We start from the raw sequence: 19,211 nt of genomic DNA, 5'->3' as shown, positions 1-19,211 counted from the left end.
TAGTGTACCAATTGTTGTATTAGGGCTAAGGAGAGTTGCAGAATTGTGCTATATAGTTTTCAAGTCCAGGCCTGAAGTTCCTACATCATGTGTATCCATATTCCATTGGCCATTCTTGAATCATATATACACAATCTAACCTAAAGGAGGACTGGACAATGTAGTCATCTGTGTGCCCAGAAAGAGGAAATGATTTGATTAATATGTAATATTATCTGTCAAAATGTAAAATTTTCTGAGATAAAGTTGGAAAGCCAGCCATGCCTAGCTAATAACCAATTGTATGACTGATTAACTCATTGATAGTTGATCAACAAATTTAGCAGAAATTTACAATTTTCTTCCAATGTCCATTCCTTTCTTCTTCTACAGTAATAGAAAGCCAATTTTTTTAGTAACCACAAGGCTACTCTGAGAAAAGACTACATCATTAGCTTTCTTTGCAACCTTATGTGGTCCTATAGCACTAGGCTATAATGAGAAATGCTCTGTACATCAACTGAGAAGTGGCTTTAATGGAAGGTCATGTGTCTTTATTTCTTACTTACATTTGGCCATGATTTTTAAAATATGGCCAAGTCTCTAGCAACTACACTGGACCATTAGATGACATTGGGAATGGAAGCCAAACATGGCAAAGGCATAAGAGATAAAGAAGCCTTATTCCTTGACAGCATACAGCACCTTTCCATCTCTAGTATTTTCTCCCTTGACTCTCTGAATATGGAAAACATAACTTCTATCTTACTAAGTCAAACTTAAATTTTTTTTCTTCAGTTACTTTCAGACAAACTTAATCATGAAAGATACAGCAAGCAATCAATTGATTAAAAAAGATTAACTATACCTACATATAGACTTATATGTTCTAACTTAGGATTTTCAGGTCTCTCATTCATTTACATTCATTGTCATTAAATTTTGCATCAGACCAGAGTGTGATCTCTGGGTTCAAATTGTCTGAATTAGATGATAGATTTACTACTAGCTAGAAGACTGGCGATGGGCAAGTTTTGTAGTGTTTTAAAGTTTATCTTGGGGACTCCCCTGGTGGTGCAGTGGTTGAGAGTCCGCCTGCCGATGCAGGGGACATGGGTTCGTGCCCCGGTCCAGGAAGATCCCACATGCCGCAGAGCTGCTAGACCTGTGAGCCATGGCCGCTGAGCCTTCACGTCCGGAGCCTGTGCTCCTCAACAGAAGAGGGAAAAACATTTTTTTTTTATCTTACATTTCTTTAAATAGTAGTATTTTAATCCACATAATAGGTTTTTACTTTTTTTTAAATAAATTTTTATTGGAGTTTGGTCGCTTTATAATGTTGGGTTAGCCTCCACTGCACAACAAAATGAATCAGCCATACACATACAGATATCCTTTCCCTTTTGGATTTCCCACCCATTTAGGTTACCACAAGGCACTAGGTGAGTACCCTGTGCTATACAGCATGTTCCCATCAGTTGTCCATTTTATACATAGTATCAATAATGTATATGTGTCAATCCCAGTCCCCCAATTCCTGCCACCACCACCCCTTTGGTATCCATACATTTGTTCTCTACGTCTGTGTCTCTATGTCTGCTTTGCAACTAAGATCTTCTATACCAGGTGTTCCCAACCCCCAGGCCGTGGACTGGTTAGGAACCAGGCCGCACAGCAGGAGGTGAGCTGCAGTCCAGTGAGGGAAGCTTCATCTGCCACTCCCCATCACTCGCATTACCACCTGAACCATGCCCCCACCCCCGCCCAGTCCGTGGAAAAATTGTCTTCCACAAAACCAGTCCCTGGTGCCAAAAAGGTTGGGGACCACTGATCTATATCATTTTTCTAAATTCCACATATATGCGATATTATACGATATTTGCTTTTCTCTTTCTGACTTCACTCTGTATGACACTTTCTAGGGCCATAATAGGCTTTTAGAAAGATTAAATAAGTCAATGCCTTTAAGATGCTAGCCAGACTTAACAGCACAGAGTAAGTGGTCCTAAAATGATATTTCTTTCACAACAAGTGAAGCAATGGCACTGCCTGTTTAAATTCCTTCATTGATTTAAACCAAGGTTATATTCAGATAATAATATATTAATATGGAAAAATTAACAGAGTCTTTTCTTTGGCTTGGATAAATTTACTAATTTTATGAGGCCATCCAATGCTACTAAGTTAGTAGTATTTATGCTCTTATCCTTAGAAATTTGAGTAATACATGGTGGTGCATTCCTTTATATCTCAAAATAAGAAAAGTATGCACAACATTGAAGATGACAAATCAAAAACAATTATGTTTAAAATTAGATTCGCAATAGAAAAATCTGATCCCTGGAAAAAACTTGTCCTGCTGCATGTGTGTGTGTGTGTGTGTGTGTGTGTGTGTATATGATATCATATATATCAGTTCTTCTCAAAGTGCAGTCCCTAGACCAGCAGCATAAACAACATCTGGGAACTTGTTAGAAATTCAAATTCTCTGGCACAACCCCAGACTTACTGAAAGAGACATCTGTGTTTTAAAAATCCTAATGATTTTAGTGCAGGCTAAAGTTTGAGAACAACGGATGTCTATCTTTAGCTAAAATACTAAGGTTAACAAAAGATTTCAGTTTATACAGAGTCAAGCAATTGATGATCTTAAGGAGCGAATTGATGATCTTAATGAGAATTCAGCTTGAGTTCCAGCAATATTGGTTTTCCTGCATGAATGTAACCCAGCTAAACAATTTATATTTTATTTATTTGTTTTCTGTTATGTCTTCCTTCATTATGTCCTAAATTTATTCAAAACTTTACGTGATGAATTCTTATGGATACTTTGGTAAAAACATGTTATAAATATCAAATGATTTAAATTACATGCAAACAAATAAATTAAAAAATGATATTACTCTAACCCTGATCAAGCTGCTTTGCTTTTCCACTGGTCTTAAGATACACCCTGCATGTAACAACTTGTTAAGATCATCCAAGAACAACTTCTTCATGACTTGATAAAAATTAAAGAGATAATAGAATAGTATAATAAAATACAACAGTGCACGTAAGTACAATATCTAAAACAATAGTCTCTACTTGTTGAGTATCCTAGAATTTAGGTCTGAGAAACCTCTCTGGTCATCAGCTGCCTAACAGGATGTAGCTCAAACAAGGCCCCTTTTAATATATTCCCTTCAATATATGCTAGAACATATATTATTTCAGAATATAAAATTCAATATATGCTAGAACATATATTATTTCAGAATATAAAATTCAATATATGCTAGAACATATATTATTTCAGAATATAAAATTCAATATATGCTAGAACATATATTATTTCAGAATATAAAATTTACTTCCCATTCAGAATATTAGTTTATATTCAGAAAATATTTTCCTTATGGATTTTCCCATTCTTTTTCAAGCACTCCATAGATCTATGGATTTAGTTTCAAAGTGTTTGGAAATTTTGATGGAAATCTTTAAAACCTGAATAAAGTAAAATGGGGCAAGCAATAATAATATATGGCAAAATGTCACTAATATTAATGTAGTTTGACCAAAATCTTCAAGCGTTAAGCATTTTGATATTCTCTGAAAAGTGCTTTTATTTTACTTAAAGCCTTAGAGCAAATTTATTAGTTTTCTCTATCACTATTGTATTTAACCTGCGCATCCTGGAATATTTCTCTCTGTGATTACCAAGGAGGTTGCAGGGTGGGAAGTGGTGAAGATAAATTATACTTATCAGTCACTCCATGACTGGTGGTTTGTTCCGGCCTTTATCCCCAAGGCACTGCTTTTTGAATGTAATTAAAGTAAACATCCTGTATCCATAAAGGCAAAGTATTTTACATCAGTTTTTAAATTCAGTTTAAGGAATAATATTAAACATCATTTAAAGTAAAAGTTTTAGTATGAGGCAAGTGTTTTAATATTTTGTTTTTAAAACCATGTGAGCTTAGGTATTTAATATAATAGATATATATATATTAAATATGGTAATATCAATTTTGCATAAAAAGCTAAATATGTGTATATCTATATATAGGCATATGCATTCTAAATCCAATCCAACTTTTGATATGGTTAAAGGTATTCAAGCTTTTTTTTTTTTTTTTTTTTTTTTTTTTTTGTGGTACGCGGGCCTCTCACTGTTGTGGCCTCTCCCGTTGCGGAGCACAGGCTCCGGACGCGCAGGCTCAGCGGCCATGGCTCACGGACCCAGCCGCTCCGCGGCATGTGGGATCTTCCCGGACCGGGGCACGAACTCGCGTCCCCTGCATCGGCAGGCGGACTCCCAACCACTGCGCCACCAGGGAAGCCCCAAGCTTTTTTAATATTCCAAATTGAATGTATTACATATAGACCTCTATATCAAGTAACAATACTCTTTTGTATGTTTGACAATCACTTTTCTAGCTCCTTTAATTATTGTTTTCATACTGTACATCATAGAGGAGATGTGGAAACATGTTAAATAAACTTGTAAAGCACAAACCTGCAAAATATTCCTATTTATCACTGACTATGTGATAGCAAAATTATAAGCAGATATTCAATAACTTATACTGCAGTATCCAAAGTTTGCCATGAAATCAATATAACATATGAGATGCAACCAGGTTACATAACACCGCATTGCTTTCCTTTTTGCATATGAATAAAACAAATCTGAATTATACAAAATCCAGTAAAAGTTTTCATTCTTTGTGAAGAAAGACTCCATATTCTTGGAACTGAGGGTATTACAGTGAAGAACTTAGATAAGGTCCTTACTCTCATAGTCTACAGGTTCTAGTGTCAGGTGGGGATGAGGGGTGGGAGTGAACAATTGATTATTTAAATGGGATAGGTTGAAAATGATAAAGTGCTATGGAGAAAATAAAAGGATAATAAGTAGAGAATCAGTGGTTGGTGATGAACCTTATAAAACTTTAGATGTTTTTCTCAAGGAAGGCTTTTCTGAGGCAGTGAGAAGTGATCCGAAACTTGAATAATGAGAAGTTAGCCACACCAATATTTTGTGGAAGAGTATTATAGATAGAAGAATAACAGATAAAAGTCTATGGAACAACAACAAAGTATCAATGGAAATAAGAGTAATTTAGATGAAAAGTAATTATTATGAGAAAGAGTACAGAGTTAGAGCAGTACCTCATATTCAGTATTGGGAACAATAGAAATTGAACTTTTATATAAATTGAAGTTAACCTGGGCTCACTTCTAGCCCTATCCATGACTTTGACAATTATTAGGATAGTGATGGCTTGAAGGGAAAACCAAGTCCCCTGACCAAGGAAAAGCTTCATGGAATGTTTTAACAGTATTTTTATAGCTATAGAACACCCCAGTCATGTAACACAAACATTTAATATCAAAACCCAAAAACAGAAAAACTAAATCCAAATAATTAGTCCTGCAGCAGGAAGAAAGGGGATTCCTAAAAATATAAAAGAAAGAATTGAATTATGAAACAAAATGTCAAGAGTTTCATGTTTGGGTCATTATGGAATTAGATATAAAAGCAAACAAATAAGCAAACAGTGAGATGTTAAGGAAAATAATTCCTCAAAAGTTGGAAATGAGTACCAAAGTTGACTACAAGTAACATTAGCACCTGAGACTTCATAGAAATTCCAGAGAATCCACTGAACATCTCAGAAAATGTGAAATGAAGTTTAAGATTATTTACTATGAAGGAGGAGTTAACATTTATTCCTTGTTAACATTATACTTAATACAATGTAATCTGACTAATTTTACCAAATGTCCATTGTGTCTACTCATGTCAAATATCAATACTTGTGGATTGGTATTTTTAGGAAAGCAATTAGTAAAATTCATAATTAAATACAAATAATATTACCTCAATAGTTGCTGAAAACATATTGTAAGATTCAACATTCATTCCTGATAAAATTTTTGAGATAGAATGTTACTTAAAACAACAAATGTATTTATCTCAAACTAACAGCCAATCTCATACTTGACAGTGAACTTTTGCATAGATTGTCATGTCATAAGAAGTCAAGGGGGCTCTTTCATGGAACTATTTTTAAACCTCATTTTAAACTGATGTTAACCGCATTTGTTTGTTTGTTTTTGTTTTTAAAAAGAATTGCTTAATTACTAAACCTGGGGCAGATTAGATACACAGCCAGTTTTAAATTTACATCTTTTAAATCAATTTTGAAGTGTTTTCACACACACATGCACACAAGTTGGCATGCAACAGTTGTTCTAAGGTAAAACACAGTCACCTTAAACTGTTGCAAGTATTTTCACCCAAGGTTGAAAAATTGTTTATCCTGAACATGAAAACCTGTAACAAATTTAACTTAATTATATAAAACTCTTTACTAGTAGTTTTCCCCTTGCAAAGATCCAAAAAAAAAAAAAAAATGTACAAGTAAGTAATATACATCAGTCACAATGTAATCCTGGATCATCCCCACACCAAAAGAAAGACCCAGGAAAAACAAAAACAAACACACTAGTACTGACAGTAATGTTCAGTGAGCTAATTAAACAGTGGCCAAAATGCCACTGATCAAAAAAAAAATAATGGCTGTATATCACTGCAAAGAAACCCAAGAGGCTTTTAACCCTTTGGCATCAGAAATCCAGATTTTTCCAGTTATGTGAATGCATACCTCCCACGTGCCAAGAGTAGAGAAAGTGGATGTGCCAGCATAGAAAGAAAAAGAACTACTGTTCACTGCAACACCCAGAGAATTGGCTTTAATAAAGACTTCTTACAAGGTTAGGCAGAAACCAAAAAATGGTTCTTAGCTGCTTGTGTCAACAATTTTAAGTGGAGGTGACTGAGTTCTAAGGCTCAAAGTAAAACTTTAAAGGGGAAAAAGGTTGTTGGTTTAAGTCTTATCTTTAAAGCAAAAACAAGATAGACAAAGTATAAAAGTACCAACCAGGTAGCATCCTCTAGTCACAGAGCTCTGCCATTAGGCTGGATAGAAAATGTCAAGATTCAGATGGTTGTTTCTGATAAGGACTCAACAGAATGAATCTTTAATGACTTGAACTGCAGGATGAGGGATCCCAAGAATGCAGTCATTTTTAGTAAAGTACTGTCAATAAAGTACTATCCTAAACAAGCTGCATTTTATTATGAAAGCAAAAGGAAAGAATATATAAAAAGGACTATACATCTGTATTCCACTTACAGTGTTTGAGTTCTGGAAGGACCTGTATAATGGAGGAAGAATTCAAATATGAAATCATGCCAATCAAATGTCAAATATTCACTATAACTTTCCTAAAAAAGTGTTTTCCCCCAATATCTGTTAATCACAAAGAAACAGAAGCTGTGAATGTACAGTTTAGAAAATAAAAATGTTGAAATTAATGACATTATTATGACCAAGACACTTGGTAAACAGTAAATTATGAGTTTGGGATTATCAGCAAAAGGCTTTTTAAGCAACCCTCCGGACTTCAAAAAATCTCTTCAGGTAATAGATCTGTCCCAATGTCATGGCAACTAGAACAAGAGCTTCAAAGAAGGACCAAAGGACCACTCTGCTGTTTGTGTTGTCATTGATTGCCCTGTGTATTCTCCCCCGAACTTCCATGTATTCCTGTTCATGCTTTACAGCTGTCATCGCCACTGTGAGCTCATTAATCATTTCTTCTAGCTTGTTCTGGTGAGCTTCTGTTTCCATGTCTTGTCCTTTGAGGGCCTCCCCAATATCAATGGTGAACATCACTATCTTTGGAGTCATGGTGGACATCCCACTGCTAAAACAAAACTGAAATGTTCCATCCATATGAGCAGCAAAGGTGTATTTCCCACTGGACTCCCGGTCTCCTTTATAAATTCCTTTATTATCAGGCCCTGCAATCTCCACGTCGATGTCCAGGAAACCGCCCTTGGCCACCTCGAAGACGAGGCCCATCTTGGTGCTCGGGGTGACCCACTCGAAGAAGCACTCCTCAGCATGCGCGTCAATGCTGACGACGTAGCCCGAGACCGTGGCCCGGAGGGTGGCCCGGAGCACCAGCAGCTCAGCGAGCGTCGTCATGTGGGGCTGGGGCCGAAGCCAGGACCGGGACTGCGGCCTCCAGAGCCGCCGTCGCCGTTGCCTCAGCTCAACCGCATTTATTTGAAAAAAAATTAACAAAAAGGTATAATAGGAAAAAGGAAGCAAACTACCATTATTTGTAGATAATATGCTTATATTCCTAGAAAACCAAAAAGAGTCGTCTGACAATGGCTAAAAATGAAACGAGTCAAGCAGAGTAGCCAGCTTATAGATGATGTATGAAATCGGTAACTTTGTTATATATCAACAATAAACCACTAAGTATATGTAAAAGTTGATATTCTTAATAGCAACGCAGAAAACCACCTAGGGACAAAATTTCCAATAAATTCATGGAAACCATACAATACAAGAACAATAAAGATACAAAATTCTACTAAGAAAAAAAAAGTAGACTCTATGGAGCGCCATATCTGTTCTAGATTGGGAAGACTCAAGACTACAGTTATGCCATTTCAACTATAAATTAGCCAGTAAATACGTTGATTCTAATGCAAATATCCAGCATGCTTTAAAAGAATAGACAAATTGATTCTAAAATTTGTTTATCTGTGGATATAACCAGGGCATTTTTGAAGAGAAATATGTATTAGCAATTGGAGATGAGGCAATTTTGGAGGAGGATTGACCTGTCAGAGTGAAACTGAATTATAATACTACAATAATCAAAACAAACTTATTCTAGCACCTGTTAGGTGGTAAACAAGGCAATCAATTACAAAAATACTGAAGCATATTTAACTATTTATACGAATTTATTATACAAAAAAGGTCTAATTTCAAAGTCCACAAGTATTGATATTTGGCATAAGTAGACACAATGGACATTTGGTAAAATCAGTCAAATTACATTGTATTAAGTATAACTGTGTCAGGATAGAAAGTAATAGTATGTGTTTTGACATGGAAAAATCATCTGTGAAAACATAAAATATAAAATTTGGTAGGTTTTGGGAAAAGTATTTTCTATTTTAATTTTTTTTGGCCTTTTTATTGTAGTTTTTGGCAGCATTCTTACACTGTACAATTATAAGCAACAAAAATGGAATTACCTGAACAGCTAGTCATTTATATCCATGATTATCACTTACAAGTCTTCTCATGTTATTTCAATCTCTATATTCTAACTAGGTGAAAATCATGCAAACTATTTCAAAATGACTTGATCTGAGAGTTCTCCTGTCCTCTTACCCTGACTGCTAGTGGTTGTCTATTTCAAATATGGAAAAAAAATTTGAAGTTCATAATTTTAACTTCTTAGCAACCTTCTTATATCTGGGAAATGTATATATCATAGTTAAGATTAATCCTCTGTGTCATCCACCCTGTCTCTCACTAGTAATGACATTCTTTTAAGGAAACTTGATTATACAATTTCCCTTCCATATTGATTTCCATCAACAATCTGTTAGAATGGTGAATGAAAGAACTGGAAATACTTTGTAAATTATTAAATGGGTTGTGCACATTGCACCAAAAACTTAACTATATATAAGGAAGCATGCACATTCATTTCAAAGAAAGTCAAATTTGAATTAATGATTATAGAAGAAATGCTAAATGACTGAATAACATAAGATTCTCCTTGAATGGTAAGTAAAAGCTATGTGCAAACATGGATTGAAATGTAGTACAGTTTTTTTCAACAAAGAAATATGATACATTTAAGACTTCCTTACTGCCATTGAAAAAAATGCTACAAAGGGGAAAAAATGCTTTATCTGGAAAAGTCTGGGGTTATAATGAAATCATATTAGGTTAGTATTTCAAAATTAATGTTATACAAAGTTTCAATTTGGATTTCTTTGATGTCAAATTTTTACTAACATATCTTTGTTTCATCTTTTATTTTGAATCATACTCGTTCGTCTACTAGAAACAATACTTGTTATAAGATATTTAAATATCTTTATATACATATAATAAGATATATGGAATATATGTATTTGAATATATTTGTGCATATATGTATATAAATATAATCTTTTGCCTCTGTGATCCCATTAATCATTTAGGTAATTTTTCTTTCCAAACCACATCGTTTTGTCATTACATGGGCATAGCAGCAAATATAAATACACTCACACACATACACATACACACACAGATAAAGGTAATCCTACAAAAATCATGAAATTAGTGTTGATTCTCAAGATTTAACCCACTATAAAAAAAATACTTTACTACAAAGAAGACAGGATCAGTTCTTAAATCCACTTGTAAAATGATGATACTTTCTCCGTACCTGAGAAATATTTTTCCTGAATGAATTAGAGACAAATGTGGTGACTTAAAACTGATCCCTATACAACAAAGATGATAAAGGAGTTAACTACAGGCCAGACATCTTAATCTGTAAGAGGTCTCTGGGGGTCAAGAAATCACATTCATTTTGCAGGATTATTTCAGGTGGCACAATTTCTTAATTACTGTTAGATGCCTCAGAATAGAGACCTAAATCCATCTAAAACTCCTGCTGCAACGATGACAATTCTGCTGAGTTTATCTCTGCATCTGCTGTGTGACCATGTTCTACATTTACCTTTAAATTTAAGCAAATTATGAAAAGCAACCCTGCTAAAGCTGTCATCATTGAATATCATCATCATCACATAACTGTTTGGACTTAAGAAAAAAGTTCAAACTGTAAAGGATTTTGGAAGCAGATGGTTGAACAAGAGAATCTGGAAGGACTTTCCAGGTTTCTCATCTTCAAATGTCATGCCATGGCTCTAATGTCAATTGTGCTAACATGACAGAGAATGAAATCTAGGCTCAGAAAAGAGCACCTGCTAGTCTAAGGTCACTGAGGTAGTGGCAGAGTTGAGGCTTGCACCCAATTTACAGTGGCTCCAAATTTCACTGCTCCTTCCTGTGTGAATGACTTCTTGCATATCACAATCTGTTCTTACAACGTATAATTTATGGTTTTATGACTCCTGTTGACAGCCTGTGAAGGTTTAAACTCATCAGGCACTTGTCTTTTTGACTTTCCCTCTAGACACAAACTAAGAGTTGGGTCAAACTAGCATCTCAAACAGCTAATCATGCAACATGAGAAGGCTGCCGAGGAGTCAGAAAGTTCCCCCCCTCTCAATCTTTCCAGGGGTGTAGAATAGCACGGTTTCAAATTCCACATAGAAGATGACCAGGGCATTAACGTTGCTCTGCCAAGTTGATAAATTTAGCAAGACTCTAGAGGTGCAGAAAACTTGCCCAAGAAGACTTGTAATTCTTAGAAAAGATTTGGCAATGGTGGTGTTTTATAGAAAAAGTTTAGAGGTATAACATGGTAACTTCTAACTTGGTGTGTTACTGCCAAAAAATCATCATAAAACACAATCAGACATCTAGAGTTTTGTAAAACTATTAATAACTCAGTCATTTCATTTGGGTTGGAATATTTATTTAAATATTAAAACACGTAATATTAGCAAAATGGGGTTCACAAGAAATGGCAAAAGAGTAATATTTGTTGAATGATATGAAGGTATTTGTTTCAGACACTTATTTGAAAATGCTCGTTTCACCCTCAAATGGTATTTTTAAGAAGTTTAAACTTGGCCCATAACAGCAGTTCAGAAAGAACCGAAAGAAGTTTTGAGAAGCAAGAAGTTGCATCGGCCATATCTGCAGAGCAATGGAAGAAATTTTTATTCCCTAAACTTTCTGCATAGCCGGGATCTACATAGTGGTTAACTCAAACAGATGTGTGGAGTTTCCTTAATGTAGTTGACTAAGAATTTGCTTTGAACCATTATATAGGAAATTTGATTCCTCTAGTCATTAACAAACATTTGTATCTTTTCTAGCCTACCACTTTGAACGTGAGAAAATTCCCAGAAGTTATCCAATGACTGATGGTTTTCAAGTACCATATATTCATAAGGAGAATTTTTTTTCCCTTGTAGAATTATTTACAGACAGATTGTATGTGTAATTACCTATAGATTGACCAAAGTTTGCCCATATTGACTGGTTTATGGATATTTAAAAACTTCTCTTTCTTATATTTTTGATTTAAACCACACTGAAGAAATGCTAATTTATAGATTTTTCTTAGATAATGGGGATATGGTGTTCGCTTTCAAGGAATTCAGTGGACAATTAGGCTTGTTATTAAATACTGGCTGTCATTTTGATAGGTAACCTTAAAAAAATAAAGACAAGTAGATTGGAGACAAAGCAGTATGATCAAATTAAGCTGCAAAATTCCCTGCAAACTTCTCAGAGGAGAAGATGTTTGAATTGAGACTTCAGGCATGAGTGGAGTAGAAGAAATCATAATTCAGAGACATGTGGTACTGTAATTTTAATTTGGTATTTTATAGTTTATTTTTACTTTATTTCTATTACCCAAATATTAAATGTTCTTTGTAGAATAGCTAAATAATACACATATGGGGGAAAAAAGGCTCCATTAATCCTACGAATTGGAAGCAAACATTCTAACATTCCAATGTGTATCTTTCCAGATTTTTTATGCATATATCAATTTATATGTAGAAAAAAATAAAGTAATTCTTGCAAATGAAATGAAATTATGCATTTCGTATTGTGGTTGTTTTCAAATGAAATATATTATGGATTTATCTGGCAATACTTATAAGCTCTGTGTATCTTAGATTGAATAGTTTTTCAATGCATACTTTCTAAAACTAATCATATTTTGTTAGATATTTTGGTCACTTCTAAATATTCAATATTATGAGCAATGCTCCAATAAATTTCCATATTCCTTTTAAAGTATATAATTAATTATATTTTTAGTATATATTCCTAAAAGTATCAAAAATATATACTCAGAATAAAGGCATTTTATGTATCTTGTCCTAAGAAAATCTTACCAATTTATAGACAAGTGTGAAATTTTTTAGAAGTTAGGGAAGAGGGTGATCTTTTAATTACACACATCAAAACTAGGCATCATAGCTTATTGGTATGTTTTCTTATGCAAAAGTAATTTTTCAACTTTCTTAAGCAAATACTGTCAAATTTCATTTTTAAAAGGGATACCTGGTTGGAAACTTGAACAGTGATTTCACAAGCAAAATGTTCTTTAAAAATCTGCACTATTCACAGTTGTTTATGCCCAGTTAACCAATGCTGAACATTTAATTACAAAAGCTTTGGCACTCTATATTTAAAGGTTTGTAAAACTTCTTGATGTAGCTCATGTAAAAAAAGGATTGTCAGATATTTAGAATTTTGAGGAGAAATCATTGTAAGATTAAGCACATTGACATGAGATGCTAAGAAATGATAAATGTTAACTCAATACTTCTGTTCTAATAATAGGCCAGGGGTATTAGTTACTTAACATTTTTTCACACTGCATTTGCCTCCACATTCCTGTCCATTCCTCATGCTGGGCATACCAATTGGGAAAGCAAGCTACATTTGCTTTGAAAGCATTCTTCTATTTGTTCTTTCCTTCCTTCCTCTTTTCCTTCCATCCTTTCTCCCTTTCTCCCTCTTTGCCTCCTGCCTTATGTTTTCTTTTAATTAATTAATTCATACTATGTTTTAAGTACAGAAAAAAATTAAAATAGCCTATAATCTCACCAGCCAGATAATCTCAGTGATTTTTATTTATTTATTTATTATTATTATTATTACTATTTTTGCGATGCGCGGGCCTCTCACTGTTGTGGCCTCTTCCGTTGCGGAGCACAGGCTCCGGACGCGCAGGCTCAGCGGCCATGGCTCATGGGCCCAGCCGCTCCGAGGCATGTGGGATCTTCCCGGACCGGGGCACGAACCTGTCTCCCCTGCATCGGCAGGCGGACCCCCAACCACTGCGCCACCAGAGAAGCCCTCAGTGATTAATTTTAAATAAAATGAACAGTCTGCCAAGAAGGTCAAACAGCACACAACAGTACCAAATGAGAAGCAAATATGTCTTCTTTCCATTTTCCGGACCCTATTTTTTGTTTTCAAAGTTATTCATCATCAATTTTTTTCTTTTACACCTTTCCAGAAAAATAATATGCATGTACTAGCATATATGTAAAAATAATCTCTCTATTCCTATGTTTATCTATAGGTGGACATGCATATCCTTTTATTAAAAAATAGAATAAATCATACAATGTGCACTGTTCTAAGCTCTAGTTCTAGAGAATGTTGCATAACACAGATAGATAAACACGTGCTTTTTACTAATGCCAAATTATTCTGTTGTACAAATATATACCATAGTTTGACTGTATCAAGGGATATTTGCGGATGAATTCTGTATACCCAACACCCTGCTGAGAACAACTTTACTTGAGAAAATAAGGACGCAGTTTAGGGCAACAAATGACAAATAAAAAATAAAAATTATGAGCTCTTTAAGAGTAAGTTTATTTTGTTCAGGATGGGAATTCCAAACCATTATCTTGAGTTTCTCATTACTGTGTTTTTGCCTCAGATTCCAGTGAATAATTTTCTTAAGTAGAATTTAGATCTCTAAATGATCCTGTAAAAGTATGTCTTCAATGAGTCTTCAAATGTCTTTGACTTAGACAAAACATAATTGATATTATGTAATTTTTGGATCTCACAAGGCATAAAAGGATTCACTTTTTGGTCTTAATCAGTATTATCTCCAAATCAAGAAAGCTAACTCCTCTCAGCATGAATGTCTTAGAAAATAGGCTAATTGATAGACTTGAAAGTATGCTCTAAAGCAGATATTTTAACCATTTGGAAGTGGCATGTTAGATTTTGTTTTAGTACAGTTGCCTAGGTAAGGTTTTTACCTCACTCTCCTATGTTACAAGATTGAAATTTAGATGCAGTCTAGATCATGGATAGTGCAGCTGTATCTTTTATAGCACCCGAAACACCCTATGCTTTGTGTTTTTAAAGACCAATTCTATTTGCTGTTTCTTGGCATTAAGAAATACAGTAAAACAGCATCCCCAATCACGTTACTTGTTCTGCTATGAATTCTGTTTGCTATGCTGCTATTGCATTCAATATGTGCATTTACATTTAAGTTAACATCTAGAGTTGGATAAAATGATTTGGAACATTTTACATTTAGTGCTAAAGAGAAGACATTTGATATTTATTCGCACTTTGCTCACCACCAGTGATTTCCAGATCTAAAATCACATTACATTCTGTTTCACATATAGTGGCATTTCCTAAGTGTCCTGTCATCATACTTTACTATTATTAAACCAATAACACTGGGTTATAATCTCACCAGAAGTCCAGAAGGAAGACTCTAAAAGAAAAAAAAAGAAGGCTGAAGTGCTTAAAATATAGATGTAAATTAAATTATTACAGACAAAAAGTATAATTCTTCCATAATATTTAAAAATTTAGAAATAACAACATGGTCCTTAATGTATGCTCAGCTAGGGTCAATGTCTTGACAGAAATGTCACCAACATATTAAATAAAATTCCATTTCTTTGTATAACTACTATATATGTTCTCAAGGTCCTTGTCGCAGAGCAAAGTTGAATAAGACACATTTACTGCACGTCTGTAGAAGTGATAAAAGGATCTGGACATATTTTAAGTGTTCAAATCTCTTTAAGAAGGTTACAGGTATACTGAGACAATAAATTCATGATCCTAAGATTCACTGTGAAAAATATCACTTGGAGAAAAAATACTGCCCTTAAGGATGTATACAAAATCAAATAAGAGGAAGGAAAAATGATAAACAAATAACAAACAAAAAGCAGCTTTTCTATCTTAATAGTAAAAGTCAGCTAGAGAGAATGTAATAATTAGCCATAGTACTTACCAGCTACACATTAGAATTTTCCAAGTATTAAATCTGCATATTCTATGTAATTACTTACTTTAGAACCCTCTATAGCTTCATAGTTCTCTATGTTTTAATTAGAGCTCTAGTTAATTTTAATAATGCTCAAGAAAATTCCTATCTTCTCATTTTAAATTTATTTACTTTGTATTTCTTTGTCTTTTATCTCTCTTCTCTCCACCTCATAAACATCTAATCTTTTGACAAAAGCCCTCAGATATATATCCACCGACATATAATATGTAGTGCTTCTTTGTTTTTTACATTTACATAAATTTCACACTGTTTCTAATTTCATGCATGCACACTCTCTTTGGAGGACGTACTCATATATTGTTTTATGTTCTTTTGGTCCATTGCTCTATTCATCACAGATTTTTCATAGTATACTTAAGGTGTACATTTCTCTAGTGATGAATATCTGAGTTGCTTATAACTCCCTACTAACACAGACAATGCTTTGATGAGTGTCCTTGTTCATATTTCCTTATGAACACATGTTGGTATCTCTCTGGGATACGTATCTAGAGGTGCGGACCAGGAGCTGCATGATCAACATATAGTTAATTTCATTAACTAGAACCAGATTTCATTCCAAAATAACTGTATCTATTTGTTCCAGGGACACATGTCTCATTGCTTGGTGGTATCAAGTTTATCATATATTAAATACCAAAATATATACATTGATCTCTTTTTGAGCTCTTTATTCTGCTTGAGTTGCCCAGTGTACCCATACTGTGGGTATGGGTATGGATACCCATACTGTGGATCTTTATCTTCATAATCCATATAAATATATACAATTTTGACCATGATTTTATGAGATATAATATCTTTATAAATTTATTTTGAGATATAATATCTTTAGTATATTGTCCTTTCTATAAGCATGGTAAATATCTTTACTTATTCACTTATTTCCTTTAATAGAATTAATTTTTTTTGTCATAACATATTTATACTCCTAGAAAAACATGATATTTTATTTCTCACATTTTCTAATTGGTTTTTCTAGTACAGAGGAAAGCTATTAAATTATTTTTATTAGTTCTGTAAGTTTTTCTATTGTTTCTTTTGGTTTTCTACAATAGTAATTACATGATCTACAAAAAAAATGAGATTTCTATTTCTTTACTTCTAATTCCTGTATCTTTTACTCCCTTTTCTTACTTCTAGTGTTTTCGAAGACCACCAATACTAAATTGTGGCAGTGATTTTAGGCTTCTTTGTCTTGTTTCTTATCTAAATAGAAATACAACTAATTTTTAAAATAAATATTGGTATCAATATTCTCCACATACTTATTAAAAATATTATTTTTCAAATTCTTTCTGCTTGGAGAACTTACTTTCATTTTATTTGCAGTACAGATCTTCTCTTAATAAGTTCTCTGAAGTTCTGTTTGTTTAATTTCTTAAATATCTTTTTCCTTTTCAAAAGATACTTTACTGGGTTTTGAATTCTGTGTTATGTTTTCTTTCACTACTTTAAAGATGACTTTTAATTATCTTCTGTATTACATAGTATCTGAGGAGAACTCTGCTTCACATCTTATTTTGTTTTTGTCCATGCAATGTGTCTATTTTCCTTTAATTTACTTCTCAATTTTCTTTATTTTTGTTTTCAGTAGTTTGTATGTTTTATGTGTGTGTTATGGTATTTATCCTGTTTGGAGTTCTCTGAGCTTATAGATATTAGGTTTAATATGTTTTGTTATTTTTTGAAAATCCTCAGCCATTCCCTTTACAAATATTTTTTCTCCTCCATTTTCTTTTTCCTTCTTCTCAGACACAAATTATACATAAGCCATTTGATATTGTTCCATAGATCTTGGATGCTCTGTCCTAATTTTTGTTTTCATTTGTTTATTTGCTTATTTATTTATTTATACTTATTCCCCTTTGTATTCCAGTTTGGATAGTTTTTCAATCTATCTTCAAGTTCACTGACTCTTCAACTCAGTTGAATATGTGGATAACTTTGACTAAAGCAATCTTAATCTGTTACAGTGTCTTTACTTCCAGTATTTCCATTTAATCTTTTCTTTCATATTTCTGTTCAACTTTTGTTATAGTTTCCAATTGTCTGCCAAAATCTTCCAAGAGGATTTTGACAGAGTAATCATAGTATTTTAAATTATCTGTCTCATAGTTCCAACATACACATCCTTTACTAATCTTTTTCTGTTGATTGTTTTGTCTTTGACAGTGTATTTCTTGCTTTTATTTATTTCATAATTTTTGCTTGATTGTTGCATGTAATGTGTAGAACTTTAGAGCCTGAGGTGAATGTTATTTAGACCCCAAAACATACAATCTTCTTCTCCTAAGCCATTAGTTCAAATATAGAAGACCAAATCCTTTCTTCGCTTACAGACATATTTTAGCTCCTAATCTGACCATCTTTAATGCTGCCTAGTTATTTCAGAGTAAACTATAATTGATTAGATACAAGCTTTCTTGGTTACAATCACACACTAGTGCATCCCTAAACTTACTGTTTTGTCACAATTAGTTAGATGACTCAGCATTTTTGTCACCTAAAGCAGGAGTGAAATGTGTAGTTTAGAAATTATTTTCTAAATTCATGCCTTAAGAAGAACTGTAACCATTTTGTTTTAGCAATAGTGTGTATCATCTCTATCATCAGCCCACATTATTAAAGATACCATGACTGTGGGATGTATTAATAATAGCATCACATGTAATAACCAGATTCTCTGAGCTTCCTGAATCTGTGGTTTGGTGTCTGATATAAGTCTGGGGAAATTCTCAGTCATTACTGCTTCAAATATTACTTCTGTTCCTTTCTCTCTTTCTTTTCCTTCTGATATTTCCATTATGCATATGTTATACCTTTTGTAGTTGTCCCACAATTCTTGGATATTCTGTTCTATTTTTTCCAGTCTTTCTTAAAATGTCCATCTGTTTGTTTATACTATCCATCTGTTCTTATATGTTATCTACTTTTTCCATTAAAACCCTTGCCATATTAAGTTTTTGTAACTCTTGGTCTAATTCCAACATCCCTGCCATGTCTGTGTTTGGCTCTTATGCTTGTTCAGTCTTTTCAAACTGTGCTTTTTACCTTTAATGTGTCTTACAATTTTTTGTTGAAAGATAGACATCATGTACTGGGTAAAAGGAACTGCAATACATAAGCCTTTGGTAATGTAGTGGTAAGGTGTTGGGGGAAGGGAAGCATTCTATAATCCTATGATTAGGTTAGGTTTCAACCTTTTGGTGAGCCTGTGCCCCTGAACAGTGAGCTTTACCAGTGCATCTCAGTTTTTGTTGTTGTTGTTTTTTTTTGTCCTCTGCCTCTCCACCTCTGTTAGGTCAGATCAGCATTATTAGAGGGGTCTAGAGTTAGAGTTTGGTATTTCCCTTCCCCCA

The 19,211-nt window shown here is 33.7% G+C and overlaps 1 pseudogene; it reads right to left on the bottom strand.

The window, feature by feature from the left end:
* Positions 1-7,405: 7,405 nt before the first annotated feature.
* On the bottom strand, positions 7,406-8,021 carry LOC112393626 (transmembrane emp24 domain-containing protein 2 pseudogene; annotated as a pseudogene).
* Positions 8,022-19,211: the final 11,190 nt, after the last annotated feature.

The sequence above is a fragment of the Neophocaena asiaeorientalis genome, unplaced genomic scaffold (genome assembly GCF_003031525.2).
Source record: "Neophocaena asiaeorientalis asiaeorientalis breed wild unplaced genomic scaffold, Neophocaena_asiaeorientalis_V1.1 scaffold72, whole genome shotgun sequence".
Classification (NCBI taxonomy): domain Eukaryota; kingdom Metazoa; phylum Chordata; class Mammalia; order Artiodactyla; family Phocoenidae; genus Neophocaena; species Neophocaena asiaeorientalis.
Note: the sequence above shows the minus strand (reverse complement) of the source record. Positions and strands in the feature narration are given on the sequence as shown.